General features: G+C 38.0%; 1 long non-coding RNA gene across 2 annotated transcripts; it reads left to right on the forward strand.

Annotated features, from left to right (window-relative positions):
• Positions 1 to 3,821: 3,821 nt before the first annotated feature.
• Positions 3,822 to 5,253, forward strand: LOC134646234 (uncharacterized). Of its 2 annotated transcripts, none has more exons than XR_010096629.1 (3): positions 3,822 to 3,963; positions 4,042 to 4,098; positions 4,925 to 5,253. It is a non-coding gene; the product is annotated as an uncharacterized LOC134646234 (long non-coding RNA). The 2 variants fall into 2 exon arrangements; XR_010096630.1 differs by having other exon boundaries at positions 4,045 to 4,098.
• Positions 5,254 to 18,963: the final 13,710 nt, after the last annotated feature.

Raw genomic sequence — 18,963 nt, forward strand, 5'->3', positions numbered from 1 at the left:
AGCATTAATCACACAGCTTATAACTTTGAGATGGCCTTGAGACATTTAAACATACTGACACCATATTAATCTTTCACAGGTGCAGTCATAACCATTTTTATATTGTTATATCTTTACACACATAGTGCAGCTCTATGACCTAAAGAGTTGAAGCTTTCCCAGGTAATTAAAGGTCACAAGCTTCATTCAGCGCTATGTCTGGGTGATCCATCGGTTAAGAAAGCTGGGAGCTTAAGAAAGATTGCACACATGCTTACAAAACACATATATATATTACATATAACCTAGAAACAGATTTAAGTAGAGGCCTGAAGGCACTCAGTTAACATACTGCACTGGAGCTTCTGTCTTGACAACAGGTGACGAGTGGAGAGGACCAGCCCCTGGAGACCACAGAGGCCTGAGTTTATTGCCTTCTTTGGAAGAAGAAGCCAAAAGAGGAACTTCTGTGTCTGCAGTTAATTCTTAAAATACATAAATGTTCTGTACATGCAAATTATGTGATTGTAAACGCAAGATGGGGCGTCATAATACTCTGATGCTATAAAAGCAATCTGAAGTATAATTTTGGTGAAGACCCTTGCTGATGTATGCAGTGACTGTCTTCCCGCGCGTGAACTTCAATAAAGATTGCTTTGACTCAGACCTTCTGGACTGTCTTGGTTTTGTACTCTCCACCAATTTCGAACCCTTAACAGTAACAAGATGAGATCCTCGGACACTTTGTGAGACCACATGCTAGTGCGTTTGGCCCTGGGGTCCACCTAATGCGAGATGACACTGGACCTCATGTGGCTGGAGTATGTCAGCAGTTCCTCCATGACAAAGGCATTGATGCTATGGACTGGCCCACCTGTTCCCCAGACCTGAATCCAATTGAGCACATCTGGGACATCGCGTCTCACTCCATCCACCACAAACTGTCCAGGGGTTGGCGGATGCTTTAGTCCGGGTCTTGGAGGAGATCCTTCAGGAGACCGTCCGCCACCTCATCCCGAGCATGCCCAGGCATTGTAGGGAAGTCATACAGGCATCTGGAGGCCACACACATTCAACTACACACTTTCATGCCATTCAACTACCTAAAGAACAAACTATTTAATAAGAATAATTCATTCATTCACATCTGGGATGTCCTTTTGGGGGGGGGGAGCAGTGTATGTGTAGTCATTAAAATATCCTTAAGTGTGAACAGTTTTGTTTTTTTTTTTCAGCATTTGACATTACTGCAATGCTTTGACAAAAAACTACTTCACTTAAATAGAACTGCAAAGCTAAATGAAGTCTATCAAAATGTGTTTCAGTTTGTTTAGGGGTCTGGCACAAATCCTGCCTTGCAAAATTGTCAAATCAGAATTGTCACCAGTCAACACAGGTGTGTATCCCATTCATATTTGGCTTGACTTTTTTTCAGTTTATTTTTTTTACCTGTCTAAAGTATTGATCAATTAAAATAACTTTTATTCTTACATTCCAGAAAGAAGAAATTTCTGAATATTCAGGGGAAGATGGATTGCCACATTCAGTTCTGGATCAAATATCAAGCGATGATGATGGCAACCACAGCATATCAGAAGAAGAATATGTGCCAGATTCAGAGTCATATGATGAAGATTCAGATGAAGACATCTCATTATTGCCAAGCACATCAAAAGGTCTGCTATGCCAAGATGACATCTCCAAAGCGCATGAACAATCAGATTCAACGAATTTAATCCACAACTTGACAAAGGACAAGCCAGAAGATAAAAGTGAGCTTTGCGAAACTGAATCAGAAAAAATGACTAAAAAAAAGAAGTAAAAGAAATTACTGCTATTTTTGTGGCAAACCACAAGCTAAAATTTCCCGCCACCTGAAAACGCACAAAACAGCTCCTGATGTTGTGCATGCATTTTCCCTGCCTAGAGACTCAAACGAGCGTAAAAGCCTGTTAGAGAAATTGAGAAATAAGGGAAATTTTAAGCATAATGCTGCAGTGTTGCATGGTGGAGTGGGACCACTGAAAGTGAAGAGAAGACCCAAGATTAAAGCAGTAGAGGGAAAGTTTGCTCATTGCTTTTATTGTCAAGGGATGTATGTTCGCAAGGATCTTTGGAGACATGTCCGCAGATGTCCTAACAAACCAAAAGATGACACGGATAAAGAACCTGGAAGAACCAAAGTACTCGGCCTGGCTTTAACTCTGGAGTCTCAGTGTTATCCGCAGGTGTCAAGTGGAGTGTGGAAGGTTCTTGCTGTTATGAAACAAGATGAGATTGCCTCAGCTGTGCGAAATGACTTTACTGTTATTCAGTTTGCCCAGTCCCTCTACAATAAACATGGACAAGACCCTACTAAGTATGATTATATACGACAGAAGCTTCGTGAAGCGGGACGTTTGTTGTTGTGTCTGCGTACAGAATTCTCAGTGCATAACATCGAAGAAGCTATTAAGCCTGCTAACTTCCAGAGAGTTGTGCAAGCAGTAAAGAAAGTTTCAGGTTTTGATGAAGAGACACTGTCATACAAAACTCCAAGCCTTGCGCTGAAACTGGGACATACACTGCATAAAATGTCTGACATTATCCATTGTCGTGCCCTCATGACAGAGGATGAAGCCCTAATCAAGTCCACTGATGCGTTCAAGAAGTTGTATGTCTCCAAATGGTCCGAGATGGTGTCTCACCGTGCCTTGAACACATTGAGTGAGGCAAAGTTTAACAAGCCATCAACATTGCCCTTTACAGAAGATGTTCGGATTCTCCATCACTACCTTCAAAAATCTGCAGAAACTGCCTTTTGCAGCTTGGAGAACGAAGCCACAGCTCAGAATTATGCCCAACTTGCACAAGTTACACTCTCACAAATCATTGTGTTCAATCGAAGACGTTCTGGAGAGGTTTCAAAGATGCGCCTCAAAAGTTTTCTTGAAAGAGACAAAACGGCACTCCACACAGATGTTTCCATGGGGCTCTCAGAAATGGAACAGAGACTCTGTAACTATTTCTATAGAATAGAAATAATGGGAAAAAGGGACAGAAATGTTCCAGTTCTGCTAACACCAAGCATGCTGGATGCTCTGTCACTACTGGTTAGTAGGAGGCCTGACTGTGGTATTTGTGCCACTAATATCTACCTCTTTGCAAGACCCCGATCAATGAGTCATTACAGAGGAATGGACTCCTTGCGTGTTCATGCACACCAGTGTGGAGCAAAGCACCCTGAGTATCTAAGATCGACACAGCTCAGAAAACATGTTGCCACACTCTCACAAGTCCTTAATTTGAAAAACAATGAACTTTTTTTTTTTTTTTTTTTTTAAAGAAAAAAAAAAGAAAAACAATGAACTTGATCAGGTTGCAGATTTCCTGGGTCATGATATCTGCGTTCACCGCGAATTCTACAGATTACCAGTTCCCACAACACAGCTGGCCAAGATTTCCAAACTGCTTTTAACACTGGAAAAAGGACATCTTTCCCAGATCCAGGGGAAATCACTGGATGAGATCGAAATTCAAGGTTTGTATTGAAAGGAGCAAATATTAGGGCAGTAGTTGAATATTATGCTTTATCAACAGAATTAAAACCTTAAAGCACAGACCATTCTGTTAAATGTCCATGATTTAAGGTTCTTGAAGTCTGTTGTTTCATCACTTTGCAACATTTGGCAAACTGCAGAGTGGTGGCCTTAAATAGTAAAACTATGTACTGTGGAAAAAGTATAATTTCCAGTATTTGTTCTGTATTTTGTCATCTCGTTGTTAATGTGAGGTTTTTGGGGGGTTTGTGTTTGTGTTGGGTTTTTTTTTCCCACAATTTCTCAGATGAAATTGCATTAAGTGATGCTGAAACAAAGGACAGTGAGAGTGAATCAGATGATGATGACACAGCACTCACAATGTCGGCGTGTGGCACCAGTGAGCCTGTACATGCAGTAGCTGATTCCACAAACACAGCGCAGCTCCAAGACACTGTAGATTGTGGTAAGTTACCACTAGCTTGGTTTCTGTGGATAAAATGTTTGTTACAAATATTAAAACTTAATCAAATTGTGTAATCAGCAGATGAAGAACCACTCATAATGCCTGCAGCAAGTGAGACTGCTGCTCCCTCTGAAGGTAAGGGGTGCAGTTGGTTCTCTAAGCTTATGGACACGTTCTTTGTAATTGCGTTGCAATTCTGTCTCTCTACACCACCACAATGGATTTTAAAATCAAACAATATCCATATGTGTTAAAGTAGACTTCCTGCTTTAATTCTAGGGATTTGACGGAATCATCACATCACAGCCATTATGCATAGTCTATTATTCTCAGAAGCTCAAGGGTAATTGTATAGCTGACAAACAATTTAATGACTGGGTGAGGCCTGTCTACAGACTACTTCATGGGACATACTATGGTGCTTGCATGATGCATTCTCATTATCCAGTTAAGTAAGTAAAAAGGTTGATTCTGTTCATCTGAACGTAGTTTTTTCAGTGGGAGAAATGTTTCGTCACTTAGATGTTTGTGCTTTAAGGTTCTTGAATTGTTCATCATCTATTGTTTCATCACTTTGCAACATATGGCAAACTGCAGAGTGGTGGCAAAAAGTCACTTGGATGAGTGACAAAATGTTTCTCCCACTGAAAACGCTACATCCAGATTAACAGAATCAACGTTTTGGGATTTACTTACCTGGATGATTGAGCATGCATCAAGAGACTTTTATTCAACTTTTTATTCAGTCTTTTATTCACAGTGGAACACTAAATGTTGTCTCATTTTAGAAATTTGATAAATTTTCAAAGAGAATTTTAGCTCGTTTTGATATTGATGGTACCAACACATTTCAGAAGTTAGGACAGGGTAGCATCCATTCTTTTTACAAGCAAATGATTTTTGGTTTTTTTTTTTGTTTGGTTTGTTTGTTTTAACTACTACTACTTTATATATCTTCCAGATAAAAATGCTGCTCAATCCCACAATTCCCGAAGAGCTCCCAAAAACATGTGGTCCAAGGCTGAGGTTGCTGCAGTGATGAGGCATTTTAAAGACCACATAAACGAAGGGAAACTGGCCACCAAAAATGAATGCAGTCATTGCAAATTGGTAGAAGATCCGATGTTGGCAGGAAGAACAGTTCAAAACATAAGAGATTTTGTAAGAAACAGAGGATTAACTGCAAAAAGGCAGAAAAAAATGAACTAAAATAACTGTTTAGCCAGATGTGGTTTTACATCTTGGTCAGATGGCCAAACTGTTGTTAAAACTGAGTTATTGTGCAGCAGGCTGCCTGATGTTTTGTTTAAAAAAAGTTCTTGTTAATTACAGAAGTAGTTTGTATTTCATAATTTTTTTATTTAATTTATTTAGTTTTTTTGACAGGTTCTTATTTTAATATATTTTTTTGACAGGTTATATTTAAAATAAAAAAATATAAATGCATATTTTCTCCCCTTAATATTTACCTTTAAACTTCTATATTTTTATATTTCTGTGGTTAGCGTGGGCATTTTTGTCCATAGGGTTAGGGTTAGGGTTAGATTTCTTTTTTATTTATGGTTAAAATTAATGTTCAGATCCATTAATTTTATGGTTAAAATTAATGTTCAGATCCAAGAACACTAATAAAATGATGTCCCAGTAATCCTGTGTGCTGTCAGATGTGTATTCATGGTAATGATGAGCTATTTAATAATGACATCATTGTCCCTTTAAAGTCCCGATATTGGTTGTTTTGGACCTCATAAAACACATCGTTGTCAAGTGGACAATGTCTCCACAAAACACAATAGAGTCTGGTTGGTGTGTATCAGTGTATCTAGACTTCTATAGGGAGTGTATTAGGTCTGAAGTGACCCAAATTTTTTTCAGATTTTTTCAAACACTTTAACCTCGCTCCCTTGGCTCTAAGTCCTCTGGAAACGGTAGTCCCCGTAAACCACCGCCGGGTGGATTGACGTAGTATAGTCCCGCCATACCACATACACCCGTATGTGTGTGTGTGTGTGTGTGTGTGTGTGTGTGTGTGTGTGTGTGTGTGTGCGCGCGCGACAGAGAGAGAGAGAGAAAGAGAGGGCGAGAGAGAGTTTTTATGGGAGCATCTTATTGTATGATTTAAATTCAATATATTTAGACTGGTTGAGTGAATTTGATCCTGTGTGTCTCTCTGGGCTTGTGTGTTTCCACATGTGTCCATATTTGTGATTGTGTGACTGTTATACTTTTTTTTAATTTAAAAATTACATTTGAGGGACCCTTAGCATGTTCAGGATTTTTTCAGCTGTTCATTTTGCTTTTCCAATTTTTCTATTTAAGTTATTACTATTGTGCTAAGTCATAGCATTTCAGCTGCTTTTCAGTATTTGTGCTAAATACTGCATTTCTGCTAAATCATACTATTTCTGCTATTTGATAAGATTTGTGCTAAATATAGTATTTCTACTAAAAAATAGTATTTCTGCCAAATATAGTATTTTTGATTAATTATAGTTTTTCTACCAAATCATAGTACAGTTTTTCTGCTTTTTATATGGTTGATTCAAATTCAGCAGCTCCCAGGCGGTTTGGCTGCTGCTGCTGCTAGTGTGTGTGTGTGTGTGTGTGTGTGTGTGTGTGTGTGTGTGTGTGAGAGAGAGAGAGAGAGAGAGAGGGCGAGAGAGCCTTTTTATGGGAGCATCTTATTGTATGATTTAAATTCAATATATTTAGACTGGTTGACTGAATTTCGTCCTGTGTGTGTCTCTCTGTGCATGTATGTTTCCATATGTGTACATATTTGTGATTGTGTGACTGTTATATTTTTTTTGCTGATTTTTTAAGTTATTAATATTGTGCTAAGTCATAGCATTTCTGCTGCTTTTCAGTATTTGTGCTAAATACAGCATTTCTGCTAAATCATACTATTTCTGCTATTTCATAAGATTTGTGCTAAATACAGCATTTGTGCTAAATCATACTATTTCTGCTATTTCATAAGATTTGTGCTAAATATAGTGTTTCTGCTAAAAAATTTTATTTCTGCCAAATATAGTATTTTTAATTAATTATAGTTTTTCTACCAAATCATAGCACAGTTTTACTGCTTTTTATATGGCTTCTAAGACAACCAATCATATCTGAGGGCTGGCACATTCAAATTTGCATATTGGGGTCTTCATGGTTTCCCAGCCAGCCAATCATCTATGTCATATATCTATAATATTTCATATTTTTATTTTAAATGGTCAACATTACAAGATTCCCCCATGTTGTCTGAACAAAACAGTCTAAAAATGACTGTTTTAGCCCCTACGGTTAGGAATTTATGGCTGTTTGTTTGAGATTTCTCTCTCTGTTCCTGCGTGTGCACCTGTTTGGGCGAGAAAAAGTACACAGCCTCTCTGATTGATGGATTCAAATTTAGCAGGTCCCAGGCTTTTTGACCGACCTAGAAACCTACCTACAGGAAACACTGTATGTACAGCAAGGGCGTAGATTTGGCATGGACGGAAGGGACATGTCCCCACCAATATCCAGTGATTATTGAATCGCTGGATATTGAATTGTAATTTTAAATGGTTTAAAAGCATATAGAATAGCATATGTAGGCAAGCATATTTGTCCCCTTTTATCAAGAAGCAAAGACAAAAAGGAAAAAGAAAAGAAACAGGGCAGGGTTCGGTGGTTGAATCATCAATCCCCACCAATGCCAAAACCAAATCTACGCCATTTGTGCTAAATCATACTATTTCTGCTATTTCATAAGATTTGTGCTAAATATAGTGTTTCTGCTAAAAAATTTTATTTCTGCCAAATATAGTATTTTTAATTAATTATAGTTTTTCTACCAAATCATAGCACAGTTTTACTGCTTTTTATATGGCTTCTAAGACAACCAATCATATCTGAGGGCTGGCACATTCAAATTTGCATATTGGGGTCTTCATGGTTTCCCAGCCAGCCAATCATCTATGTCATATATCTATAATATTTCATATTTTTATTTTAAATGGTCAACATTACAAGATTCCCCCATGTTGTCTGAACAAAACAGTCTAAAAATGACTGTTTTAGCCCCTACGGTTAGGAATTTATGGCTGTTTGTTTGAGATTTCTCTCTCTGTTCCTGCGTGTGCACCTGTTTGGGCGAGAAAAAGTACACAGCCTCTCTGATTGATGGATTCAAATTTAGCAGGTCCCAGGCTTTTTGACCGACCTAGAAACCTACCTACAGGAAACACTGTATGTACAGCAAGGGCGTAGATTTGGCATGGACGGAAGGGACATGTCCCCACCAATATCCAGTGATTATTGAATCGCTGGATATTGAATTGTAATTTTAAATGGTTTAAAAGCATATAGAATAGCATATGTAGGCAAGCATATTTGTCCCCTTTTATCAAGAAGCAAAGACAAAAAGGAAAAAGAAAAGAAACAGGGCAGGGTTCGGTGGTTGAATCATCAATCCCCACCAATGCCAAAACCAAATCTACGCCCTGTGTGTGTGTGTGTGTGTAAAAGCCACCCCTGCACTAATTACTGATAGTTGAGATCAAGTCTTTGTGTATTAACAGGTTTCCACTCTACGAAACCGATTTGTCTTACTAATTTGATTTTTACATTAACACGTGTTTTCAGAAAGTGTAACTGTTAAGACTATACTTTAGATGGTTGTCTTTAAAACCTTCACTGAAGAGTCTTGTTGGAGACAGCCACACCTTTACCTCACCGAGCAGGGGTGAACAAGTGTGTGCAAGTCCATTTAGGTCAGAATTCATATGATTACAACCAATATGTATTAGAATAAAAGAAACAAATGTGCAATGAATATGTCAGGAGTCGCTGTTAAAGTCTCATGGCAGTGGGGTTAAGGGACCTCCTGAACCCCAGTCCTGCAGTGCAGCTCCTACTGTCCTGTGAGAATGCTTAGGCGATCACCAACACCTGCTCCTTGGTGTACATTTTAACATAATGACCTTATGTTTATTTATGTCTTTTAACCATTATTTCAAATTCAAAGAACCCTGTTTGAAACATTTATTAAACTTATAGAATTAAATTTCTGCTAGTTGTTTTTTGTTGCAAAAAAACTAGTATATTAATATTTAAATTTACATATATTTTTCATGTTTTCAATGCCAATTTTGTGTAATGGCGAAGTTTCCCACTACCCGTGAATGCCTCTTTTTTACGTCTCTGGCTGACTGCTGAATCTCCGCCCACTCTCTGCTTGATCCCTGCCGGTAAGCGCTGCTTCTGTCTCTCTTCTCTGAAATGAAATGTTTATAAGCTGTTTGAGGGATTTACCAAGTTGTTGTTAGTGACTTATGAAGCCAGTCGAAGTATAGGTCATTTTAAGTAACACAATGGCTGCTTTTTTAGTGAAACGTTTTAATTTTAGTATGTAAAAGAAGTGTTTGGTATGCTAGCCCTAACAACCAAGTGCTAACACCTAGCCTAGCTCCTATAGGCCCAGTGTGAAATGAATATGGTTCATTTGATTGTTTAATACAGTTATAGTGTTGTATCTGGTTCATTCTGTGTGTTAGTGTTTCTGAGTCTCTTAGGGAAGCTGAAGTTAGTTCTTCTCTTCACAAATCAGTCAGTTAAAACGGCCTCACTCTTTAGGTTGTAAGGTAATGAGCCGCCATTTTAGAACCACAGCTGAAGCAGCAGGGTCGGCAACTTCAAAGGAGCCATTTTACCGCCTCTGACTGAAAGCCGGGAGAAAAAGAGTCACGTGCCTGTTCCGGTTTGTGTTGTGGGTTAATTAACAGAAAGGAGAGAGAACATATAATATAAGAATAATAACATCTCTTAACAAGAAGAAGTTTTTTTTTTAATTAATTAATTTTAGTTTTATAGTTAATTTTTAAAAACTGTTTAACAAACACTTGTTTGTGCAGGTTGTTGTTGTTTTTTTTTTTTTTTAAATAAAACCTACACCTGCAGTTCTGTTTAACTTCTCACTTTGTGAAAGATTAATGAAATCTAAAAAAGGCCACCTTCAAATGAATAAAATGCTGCAGTTCACCATTAATATGATATGTAGATATTTAAAAAAACAGCATATTAAATGATACTAAATGACACTGTGTGCAAGTGATAATATTTTTAGGAAGCAGAATTTGAATGCAGACCAGCTCAAATGTTGAAGCCTACAAATATATCATCCAAGCTTTCATTTATGATTGCTCATGCTTTGAAATTGTGATGTCAGAATTTGATAAAGTGTGCAGTGCTAGGTGTAGCAAATCATTGCTTATTAAATCTACTGTGTTATCTAATAGCACCAAACTAATAGAGCTATCACATAACTGAGAAACATGTGTGGCTTATTACAAATGGATGAAACCACATATTACCTTAATGAAGACAGTAATCTTTAATAAGGTGTAGAAAAAAAAGGGTGAGTTGTTTGTTGCTGTGGTAAACAAAGAAGTGTACTGAATCTTTTGGACTACACAAAGTGATGTAGTATTGACTCTGATGCTGATTTGAGTTGTCTCATTCTGTATTTTTGTGCTTTGTCTTTTGTTACACAGAGTGAAAGAGATCTTTGGTTTTGCCTTTGCTGGTAAGTAAACAGTGATTGTAACTGAAGCAGTATGAACCTGGCATTTGGCAAGCACATGTGGCAACTTAGATACAGTAGTTTGACTTTTTGTGACATGTTTCCATTTACTGATTGGCAAAAACAGGATTTATGACGTGTGGCAGCAAAGCACCCACACAGGACCTCTGACTGTCCCAGAAAATGTCCCTGAAGTTTAATAGCCCATTTATGTATTATTTAAATTTCTTATGGCTTATCAAATCCAAACATAGCTAAATGTCAGATGTCTTAATACAGGTTTTCATTTTCTCCTTATGTTTGTGGATTTAAGTAGCAGACAGAACAATTCAAGTGTCTTAGGGGAGTCAGTATAAGTGGTTGCTCAAACACTTAAGAGCTGCACAGGTATTGATTTATATTGCCTTTAAAATTCTGCTTATGTATTACATTAAAGTCAGAATACTGTAGAAGTATTTTGCCTGACACGGTATAAGTAATAGCTTTAACAGTTAAGCAATAATGAAAAACTAAGAGAACCAGAGGTGTGAGAGGACATTGTTAGGTACATTACAGCCAGTGTGCAATTGGTTTATTACTTATTTGGTGAATATAATGTGTTTTAAAATTAAATAGAAAAGTTGCCTAAAAGGTACACTGCAAAATACATAAATATTTACATGTATTCTAAGATTTACATATTCATATCAGACATGATGAGGTTTTCTGTTGCTTCTGATTTAAATAATTACTTTGTATCTAACATTTTGAACCTGAAAGGACATTAAAAGTTTTGGTTTTCACACTTTATTAGCACTGACTTGTGGTAGAAAATGTTGGAGCCACAAGGCTTCTGTGTAGGAAATATTTGGTGTATCCTGCACTTGTGCCAACAAATATTGGTGGCTATTCTTTGCATTTCTGTAGTAATGAATGGTTTTATTACACATGCCATGTGAGACGATGCAGTTCATTTATCTCCTCTTTACACTACAGTAAGCTCATAAAGTCTTAAAGAAATTGAGGAATTTAATAGTTAATTTATGTCACAGTAAATTGGATCGTGTGTGAAGAGGCTCAACAGTCTGAATCATCAAACAGTGATCTGATGAATTGTTTCCTTTCTCTAGACTGCTGATCTGATCGTCTCAAGTCTGGTAAGTAAAGGTTTGTCTGAGGTGCAGTGCTGGGAAATGTTTCTCATTATAGGAGATTCAGTTTAGTGCTGTGAGTCAGCACAGCTCTTGGCAATCATCAAATAATAGAAAAGTCTATGTAAACATTTCCAGACTTACAGATCTCTATTATCATCATACTACATTTTTAATTAGGCCCTAATATCGGCCATGCTAAGTTTTTTGTAGATTTAGCGGGGTGTGTATTAAACATGCCCCATATTTTACTGAAATATGTAGAAACTGCTGTATAGGAGTCATCTGTCTCCAAATTTTTCATTTTGCCAAAAGTCATACTGAGTAAATTATTTTTTACTTTTGTGTTAACGGCTCCCCAGACATTATGATATACTGTTGTACCAGGTAAGTACACACAGAAATGGGAATTTGAGACCTTTGGGCATTTAGGAACATGTGATGTGTCATAAGTTTGAGTTGAGTGCATGTGAAGTGTTTAAAGCAGGTGGTCTGAAACTGTCTGCTCTAACTTCATTGTGTGGGTTTAGCTTGACCATATAATGTTTACAGTAAGTTACTGTAGCACCACATCTTGGTTTACAGACTCTGTTTGTTGTTATTGTGTTAATAGAATGCAAAAATGTCCTTAGAAATGTTCCACCACCATATGTTAAACATTTTCATTCAGTTGAATCTAATAATGTACTGTACAACTCTTCAGTGTGTAATGATATACATGTTCTGTATTTTTCGGACTGTAAGGCGCACTAAATTCTAAGGCACATTAAGTCAAACAAAACAGATAAGCCAAACTTTATTCAACTCATTTACAATAACTCTCAACATTGTTCAGTTATAAGACATAAAATACAGAATACACTCACTTTTCAGGATTTGTGGATTGATGAATGTGGATTGATCAGTTTGAAATCTGCTTCATAAACATGGCTCTCAACAGGTGCCAGGCCCTTATACACACACCATATTACGTTGGAGCACAGTACGAATTACTCTACGAGGGTGGTGACTATGGTAGCCATGCTCCGACAATACATCAAGTGGTGCTGCTTTGTAGCTTACCAAAGACATACTAAAACATTTGACAGATTTTTGAGTGCCGTGTACCACATAGAATTGGTTTGAAGTCAGTAAGCGCAACCATATATAAGGTGCACTGTCTATTTTTGAGAAAATTAAGGCTTTTAAATGTGCCTTATAGTCTGAAAAATACGGTAAAGCCAGGTTCACTGGAAGTGTGTCTAATTCCACTTTCTTTCTGTCTTACAGGTGACCTGCTGCAGAAAACCCTTTCCCTCTATCATTAACAAGCAATTCAGTCTGTCCTATCACTCTCCCTCTCCCTGGTCCATCTTTTTTGACAAGCCATTCTATCTTCTATCATTTCTCCGCCATGAGCTCTATCTAAGTTGACAAGCTTGAACCTGAGTTGAAACGCAATCCTGTGACTTGAAATCAAGTTTTACCAGAATCTAAGTTTTTGGAATTGAAGTTACCAGAACTTCGTCGATCTGTTTTCAGAATTCTGAGAGATCTCCGCTCTCACTGCTCCATCTTTCCTGTCGTTAAACTCTCTCACATCCAGTCATTTTGCTGGAAATTACAAGTAAAAAGTTGAATATACAGTAATAGAATTACAGTACAGTAGAACTCACTGTAGAAATTACTTACAGAGCCCTACATTTGTCATTTTAATTTTCAATTCAATTCAATTCAATTTTATTTATATAGCGCCAAATCACAACAAAAGTCGCCTCAAGGCGCTTTATATTGTACAGTAGATAGCACAATAATATACATTACTTGCATTACACTTTGAAATAAACACTGATAGTTTGGCTTAAAAGTGCAATTTGATCAATTATATAAACTTATATACACCTTTTTTGAGATATTTGTAGTAAGATAATCTGGTTATTTTGTAATTCAGACTCTTATATTCACATAAATATTAAACTTGATTCAAATACATTTTTCAAGTCTGTTTCATTGGCTATAACATTTGACTACAAGTTTATACTATTATTATTTAAGGACAAACCCTTTTTTGTCACTCAGTGTAAGTGTTCAGTTAGAATTGTCATCTAGAGGCTGCCCTGAGAACCCAGACTTTCTGTTTCCTGACTGCTGCAGAACATCCAGCTGAAGAATCCCCATCGCCTGTCATCTGATCACCACACCATCACAGCTCCTTATATTTGCTTTAAATTTTAAATATCTGAAAGATTTACACAAAGTCTACTTAAAAGCTAAGAGTTTTATTATAGCCTGTTGATTGATTGTTGAGATTTATTCTGCATATTACATTACAGAAGTATAGACCTATTTGTTATCCAGTCTGGTTAAAAAAAATATAAGTAATAATATACAGTTTTTGAAAAAGCTACAATAAAACAGACCAAAGTGTTTTCAAAGAACTTTAAATAACTTTTATATTGAGTTTGTATTTAAGTGAGCCTTTTACATTAATTCTGATAAATCTCTGATTTAATAGTCATTAAAGTCATTAGTTTTTCAGTGTTTACAGGTTGACTTTTGTTTACATTTGTGTATACATATAAGTTCCAGTTTGTACTTCAACAAAATGCCAAGAAAAGGTCAAAGGTCGCAGTCCCAGAAGCTTAGATGGCAAAAGCAGCGAGAACAGGTAAATGCTTCTCAGACTGGTGAGCAGGTAAAGGTGTCAGTTACAAGTATTCCCAGTCCAGAAGTGCAGAGCAGCGTCCAGACAGCCGCATTGTCTTATGCAGATGTGGTAAAGAGAGGTGTTCGCTCAGCATGTGTGCCAGATGCTAAAGTACAGCAGGTAATTCAGACTGAACCCCAGGTAACTGTGCAAACGCAGCATGATGGAGAAGCTCCAGGACCGTCTCATGTACAGGTTACAAACAGTGAAAGTCGTCCACGAGTGAGTAGCATCTGTGCGTCCCGAAGCCAGGCCTCTCCTAAGTATGGAAATTACAGGAATCAGCAATGCATGGCTAACAGTTTGGTTTTCCTGTCATTCTTACACGAGGATGAATTCATTACGAGAGCAGATCTTAACAGTGTGTTGGACAAAGGCCATGCCGTGCATTCAGATGCCAGAAAGAGGGTTGTGAACAGGGTGTTTCTAGCCACTGATGAGCTTCCCACAGTGGTCACCAGCCGCAGACACAAGTATCAAGTGGACATGTCTCAGTTTGCTCATTACGGCACATTTGATGGTACAGATCATCTTCCGAGCCATGAACAGGGACTACAGTGTTTGGCTTCAGTGGTTCGCTATGCTTTGCTAGTCATGGGAGGAAACGTCATTGCAGTTTGCAGGCTGACTTCAGGTACGCATATTTTGACCCTCACTCACGTAAGTCTACAGGAATGCCATTGTCACTAGGTGTAAGTGGTGGAACTGCAGTTATGTTAAAATTCACACGTCTTAACGGCATGACTGACAGGATCAAATGTTTGTACCGAATGTTTAGCATCGCACCAACCAGCACTTATGAGCTACAGCCTGTCGAGTTTCACAGTGAAAACGCTGCTGACCAAAGAGATGCGTATCAAACCACCGAATACAGACAAACCGCTGCAAGTGTTCCAGCCGCAGCTTTAAATGAACCTGTTCCTGAATTAAACTCCCAGACATCCACTGAGCAGACACAAAAAACTGTGACCGACACTTTAACCACAGAAGGGACATCATCCAGAGTGGATTATTCAAATGAGACAGCTGCTGCGTCTCTGCTAAATAAAGCCTCTGCATCTTGTGTGAGTGGCATTCAGGTAACATCCGATTCTATTCCTCAAAATGATTCAAACACTGCCTCCTGTTCAACTAAGACAACACAAGAACTCTCATATAAACTGTTGAAACGTAATAAACAGGAAAGGAAAAAAATGAGGAGATGATTATTGTCCCAACACCAACTACCACAAAGGAAGGAAAATCAGAAAAAGAAAGAAAGGCAGATGTACACTTTTAATGAAAGCTTTAAGGCAAAGAAAAAACACTCCAGTAGACAGTCTAATGATCCTGATCGCAGACAGAAGAAAAGTGTGTACAAAAATAATCTTTATAAATTCAATGCTACATATAGAGAGAAACAGACAGAACATTTGAGAAAGAGCTATAGAGAAAGGGATGATTTTAAGGAAAAACAGAAGGAGCAAATGAGAAGGATCTATAGAGAAAGTGCTAAAATTAGAGAGAAAAAAAGAAAATGTGTCATAAGGATGTATAAAGACGATCCCATATTCAGAGAAAAGCAGAAAGAACGTATGAAAACAACATATAGAGAATCTTATAGAGAATCTCCAGTGTTCAGAGAGAAGCAGAAGGAGCGTATAAGAAGAACATACAGAGAGTCTCCTGTATTCAAAGAAAAGCAGAAAGAACGTATGAGAAAAACATATAGAGAATCTTATAGAGAATCTCCAGTGTTCAGAGAGAAGCAGAAGGAGCGTATAAGAAGAACTTACAGAACTTGTGCTGAATTCAGAGAGGAACATAAAGCTTACATGAGGTCACATGTTTACAACTTGTATAAAGAAAGTGAAGAATTTAAACATAGAAAACAATCTTATATCACTAAACGTTATGTAGAAGAGAAACAATTTCAGCAACAACACAAGGACAATATGAGAGAACGAATGAGAGTGAAATATTGGAACGGTTTTTCTTTTAGACAGATGCATAATATCAGATGTGCAATGAACATAAAAAGAAAATATCGTCAGATGCATCAACCAGCTGAAAGTTTACAGTCTAATCCAGATAACAGTTTAATGAATGAGGCCATATCTCGTTTCAGATCAAACATTAAATCAGCACCATCTTATGTTTGTACTGTTTGTCTAAAAGCTTCTTTTCCTAATCAGGTGAAAATCTGCAAAAGAGCAAATTGCTCAAAACACCAAACTGTAGCTCAGCAGTGTCTAACTGGTAAATTTGTTCATATGTGTGATGAAGCATGTAATGATCACTGCAGCTTTCCTGTTGAGAGAAAAAAGGAGTATATCTGTCACACGTGTCACAGTTCCCTCAAAAGTGTACGCATGCCAAGGCTCGCTGCTGTCAATGCTTTAGATCTGCAGGATATTCCAGCTGAACTGTGTGATCTCAACATTCTGGAGAGACATCTGATTGCCAAATGCATCCCATTTGCTAAGATTATTCCTCTTCCAAAGGGCAGACAAAGACTCATACGTGGTAATGTGGTGTGTGTCCCATCTGAGGTCCAACAAACAGTTGACTGTTTACCTCGAATCAGAAGCCAATCGCAGATAATGAGGATCAAGCTGAAAAGACAACTGTGCTACAAAGGCCATCAGCTGTTCCAGACTGTCACCTGGTCTAAACTGATCCAAGCCCTGCGTAAACTCAAACAGATTCATCCACAGTACACAGATATTGTTATCAGAGATGATGCATTGCTTTGTGATCCCACGTTACCTGATGATGACAGCAGTGATGAAGCCAGCATGGGAAGTGATGATTATGATGAAGCAGATCTAATGGAAATTGACAACTATGAAAAAGATGCCCTTTTGTGTGAAAGTGAGTCTGAAAGTGAACAAGATATTGATATGGTATCCTGCGAAGAACAACCAGAGGAACAAAATCCAGAGGAACCAGAAAGTGATTTGAACAATGGAGGTTTTGCTCTAGAAAGTTGTCTGCAGCCTGTAGACATTTCAGAAGAGATTCTCTCTTTCACTGATAACACATATTGTGTTGCTCCTGCAGAAAGAAACAATCCTGTTAGCTTCTTCAGAACTCCTCATTTGGAAGCCATGGCATTTCCTGTGCAGTTTCCTACTGGTCAGAATTCACTGGATGAAAAGAGACGTCTTAAACTCACACCGAGTGCTTACTTCAAGTCAAGGCTTTTCAACATTGATGCAAGATTTGCTAAAGATACAAATTACCTGTTTTTCTCACAGTTTGTTACTGAAATACACCTGGCTAATTCCAGCATGACAATACAGCTAAGGAAAGGTAAAACTATGACCAAAGATGGACGCAAAATCACATCAGGAATGTTACAAAGTAAGACAGAAGTAGAGAAGCTGGTAAGAAATAAAGATGCAATCAGATTTATGCAGCCACTCAGAGGAACTCCAGCTTACTGGCAGAAAACCACCAAAGATCTATTCAGTATGGTCCGTCAAATACGAACACCTCAGTTCTTTGTCACTTTCTCTGCTGCTGAGATGAGATGGCCCGAAGTGATTCAAGCAATAAAGAGACAGCAAGGTGAAGAGGTTGATTTTGAAGCCCTGGACTGGTCAGAAAAGTGTGAAATTCTAAGATCAAATCCAGTAACCACCATGCGAATGTTTGATAAGCGTGTTGAGGCTTTGTTCAGAGATTTACTTTTTTCTCCTGCACAGCCCCTTGGTGAAATCATTGATTACTTTTACAGAGTTGAGTTCCAGCACAGAGGTAGTCCGCATATACACATGTTGCTGTGGATTCGAGAAAAGGTAGAAGTAGATGTGGATGATGACCAAACTGTCTGTGACTTTGTGGACAGATACATCTCAGCTCAACTCCCTGATCCAGAAAAACAACCTGAACTGCACAAAAAAGTCACTGAACTACAAAAGCACAGCAAAAACCACACAAAGACATGCTTTAAGAGTGTGAACTCTGGTTGTAGATTTGGGTTTCCAAAACCACCAGCCACAAGAACAATGATTGTGAGAAAGGATGAGGATTCAGACACTGAAGCTGCAAAAGCCAAACTCAGACCTTTGTTGAACCTGCTGAAGGAACCTGAAGCTGCTTCCCTCACCATAGAACAGATTCTGTCACGATGCAACTTGACAATGAATGAGTATGAACAATGCCTCCAGGACATAAACAAGAAAACAGCGCTGATTCTGAAACGTGACCGAAAGGACTGTTGGATCAACAATTACAACCCAGACCTGCTTGAAGCCTGGAACTCTAATTTAGATGTCTGATTAATTTTGAATGCCTATTCATGTATAGAATACCTCTGTAAATATATAACGAAGAAAGAATCTGGCCTCTCTGAATATCTAAAGACAGTTATTGACAACTCTGATAAGAACACGGTCAATGAATGTGATGAAATGAGAGCTGTGATGCAGGCTTATTCAAAAAAGAGAGAAATCAGCGCACAGGAGTGTGTGACTCGAGTCTGTGGCATAAAAATGAAAAAATGTTCCCGCAGTGTTGTATTTGTACCAACAGATGATAACCCAGTAAAAATGAGTCGCCCGATGAGCTACCTGGAAACCACAACACACGACAGTTGTAATATTTGGATGACAAGTTTGAGTGATAAATACAAATGCAGACCT

The sequence above is a fragment of the Pelmatolapia mariae genome, linkage group LG16_19 (genome assembly GCF_036321145.2).
Source record: "Pelmatolapia mariae isolate MD_Pm_ZW linkage group LG16_19, Pm_UMD_F_2, whole genome shotgun sequence".
Taxonomy (NCBI): Eukaryota; Metazoa; Chordata; class Actinopteri; order Cichliformes; family Cichlidae; genus Pelmatolapia; species Pelmatolapia mariae.